Genomic DNA, 3,899 nt, shown 5'->3' with positions numbered 1-3,899 from the left:
TATACAGTGAGCGAAATTGTTATAAGCGCACATTCCTTTTTCAGAATATTCACTAGACGACCCAATCACGCTAAGATTAATTAATGGTGTTGTATTTCTATCCCAACATGGATCTTTATGGCAACGCTTTCATTACCATTAGAGTCTATTTTGTAGTGCGACAATGTCACTGGCGAAATCTCAATAACAAATCACCTTATGTCATGAACGTTTTGACCCAGCAGGGTGGTGCAGGGTTGTTGACGTAGTTCAAGCACGATGCCGAAACAAAGTTTTTTTGATGAAACGGAATGGAGATTCTCGAGCTGAATGATATTGTGTAGACTAACCGGAAGTCTAAAAAAATAATGGAGGAGAAACAGTGGTGCGGAATGTTTTGAAGATATATGAAAATTATGGCATTAGAGAGAAGAATAAAAGCAACTCAAAAATTTCAAACCGAGATCAGAGCTGCATTGTATATTGGAGACATAGGAAAAATAAACGCCTCGGAAATGACTTGGGAATTTTATGAAGGAACTTCACGTAAAGATGATTCACTCGAAAATGGCCACTGATCAATTATTGCATTGTAAATGCTTATATGATCAGCAGCACCAAGCAATACTGCGGCCTCCAAGTCGACATATACCTTGATGTTGCTTTGTTTTCATGTAAGAAATTTCACACGTGGAAAAAAATCTGTACCAATCTGTACATTTTGACGAAAATCTGTACCAAACAAAACGAAAAAATCTATACCAATTCAGATAAATCTGTACGTGTGGCAACACTGCTTGGGAGTAGAAACCACTCTCATTGTGCAAGTTTCGGTGATTCGAACTTTAGTTAGTCAATAACGATGCCGACCACGTTCTTGCAGTCACCAGTGGAAGGGAAGGAACGTTAGTATGATATTCGCCGCCCGAAGTCCAGAAAGGTCGCCTCTATAACGTGGTTCCCTAGCGATTATAAAGGAAGAAATAGTTGTTAGTAGAAGGAAGGTAAGAATCAGGATTGAGGTAAGTGATGTGGTTATGTAAACGCAAACTATTCTTCAGTCGCGACGGCAGACAATTATTCATGGGAAACCAGAAAAGGCCGATAAAGTTCCATTGATATCAATCGGTGGGAAATTATTCTTTGGAAACCTGACAAGGTCACCGAGAAAATTCTTCTAAAATCAATTAAATAACTAAAGAATTCAAGAATGAAGGAATTATAGAATTTTAAAAAATTAAAGAATAAATTAATGTAAACGATTAACTTTTAAAAAATAAAAATTGAAGAGAACTGAGGGTACTTACGTATTAGCGTCACCGTAGCCGAAATTCAATAGATAGCAATTTTATTTTTCGCACAGGCACTCAGTTATCTTTTGTATTGTTGTGACCTTGTTGTTTGTACTATTTTGTAATTATTTTAGTGCTACGAAAATGCGTATTTGAGATTTGCGGTATTTACGCATGAACGCCATGAACGCTCATATTTCAAAGCGAAAATTAACCGGGCAAACACTAAATCTCGGTCGGACCTAATTAAAGGATGATCTCCTACGTTTCCAACTAACCAGGTAATCGGTGGAACACAGGTTTTCTTGCGAGAGGCCGCCGCTTCCGACAGTTGGTTGGCGGCCGACTCAGATTGCGTCACCACGGCGGCTTGGGGCCGCCTCGGTTCCTTATCCTCGTTAGAAGGGGACTTCGCTCCCATGTCATTGACCTCAGAATAAATTTCATAATGACACAATTAATCCACAATAAGAATTGCGCTGCAGTGGCTTCAATACGTAAGTACCACTTGTCTTCTTACCAATTCTTTTCACATTTCTAAGACATTTATGCTTTATATTTTTCATGTTAAAGTTACCTGCTTAGTTTTCGAAAAAAATATTCTAAAGCCTATGTTCGTCTTAAAATGATCTCTTAGCCTTGAATGCCAATACGGAAACGAAAGAAGACGGCATGTTAATTGTGTCTACACTAATTTCTAAAAATGAATCAGTGAAGTCTCCCGCATCTTGCAATCATCCAAGATTGGTTGTGTCTGCCATACAAATGAAAAACAAATTTCTGCATAACTCGAAAACTAATCAAGCAAATGGAGCCAAATTTGGCAAGTGAAGATTTAAGGGGGCACGAAACGATTCTATGGTCCCCCCTCTCTAAGGGGAGAAGAGAGGAAGAGTCTATCTTTATTCTATCATATTTTTTGTATAAAACATTTATTCCATGTAACGGAGAAACATGTCATTTGCAAGTGGTTGAAAAATCTTGAACGAGAATTGTGTCTGAAAATAATCTGGTATTATAATGATGAGTTTTGGTAGAACTACTAGGAATTTTTTAGTAAAAGGTAAATTCAACGGGGTCGATTGGAAGATCAATCAATGTACAGTTCTGCGATTGGACTAATGAACTTGCGCTCAGTAAGAAAACGTGAATGTTTGAAGGTATTGATTACTAAAAACAAATTTTGGGGGGACGAAGTTTGCCGGGTCAGCTAATTCTAAATAACTTTGTAGAACAAAGTTTTTTTCTATCTTTTAATATAATCGATTTAGCGCTTTTTTCCTAAATTGCATTAGGGTGACCATGAAAAAGCAGGTTTTTTTGCTCTAACTTTTATATTCAAGATGATGAAGAACTTATTATTATCTTAATCCTACTCAAAGTTATTGATGGTTTTTTATCCAAAACCTCATGATTTCAATTTTAATTTACTCAAACACGAAAAATAACATAGTTTTCTAAATCACACATCATGTAGAGTGAACTATGTTCTTTCAAAGGCCGCCAAAAAACTTTGTTTATGTTTGCCCCAGACAAGCAATTGAAGAGAGAGTTTTTGGGAAGAAATATCAATAACTTTGAGTGAACTTCTAAAAATCTTCCGAGGAACAAACTGTAGAATTTGAAATATAAAAGTTAGAATATAAAACCCGTTTTTTTTCATAGTGACCCTAACGCAACTTAAAAAAAGGCGCTATATTGGTTATTTCAAGAGATAAAAAAACTATGTTCTACAAAGATGTCTCAAATAACTGGGAATACAATATTGTCGAACTATGTTTACCTCTATATATAAAGATATAAAAGTTATATTTTTTATTTCATCGACAATTTTGGTCACCCTATTTTTGATAACATGAAAATGAGCGCTCTATCATAAGTAACAACTTTGTCAAAGACAGTTTTTGTCTAAAGCTCCAAATGTTAATTTCCACTTAAATGCATCTCCTGGACCATTGTGTACTGATTTTACCAATGCATTTTAATAGATAGACCCAAAATCGATTGAGAATTGTGCTTAAAGTGGCCAATTCAGACGGCGATGACTACAGTGTATATGTATGTAAAAATCGTCCTGGAATTAGAATTAGTTTTTTTAGCGATCAAATTCTTTCGAAAAAATAAAAACACAGTATCGATAGCAACTCCAACATTCTCATAAATTTTGAAATTCGGATTGTGATAAAAATCAAAATCAAATAGTAATAAATTCTAATCAATACATTAAATTATTACGAATCTGCTGTTGGAGTATCGAGAACCAAAATTAGACGAGATATACAATGCACACCAATATGCACCATGCAATTGATAATTGAGATTTCAAAATTACTTATATTCCAGCGATCGTCTGAATATTAAATTAGGCTGACTTTGAAAATGTAATGATCCGCTCTATGTTCGTGTACGTCCGATACTATACTCCACAAATAACACTTACAAACGTTCGGAGGAGTAGTCAGTTCCCCGAGTTGGGTATGTTACATACGCCGTTGTAAATGATCAATAAGCCGGTTACTGTAGGAGAAAAGTGAATAGAAATGAATTACCACAGTTCACCACAGCCAAAGCTAGATCCCAAGCACGGGCCAGTTTTACTCTTAGTTTCAATCGTACCAATTGGAACCA

Source organism: Toxorhynchites rutilus, chromosome 3, assembly GCF_029784135.1.
Source record: "Toxorhynchites rutilus septentrionalis strain SRP chromosome 3, ASM2978413v1, whole genome shotgun sequence".
Taxonomy (NCBI): domain Eukaryota; kingdom Metazoa; phylum Arthropoda; class Insecta; order Diptera; family Culicidae; genus Toxorhynchites; species Toxorhynchites rutilus.
Note: the sequence above shows the minus strand (reverse complement) of the source record.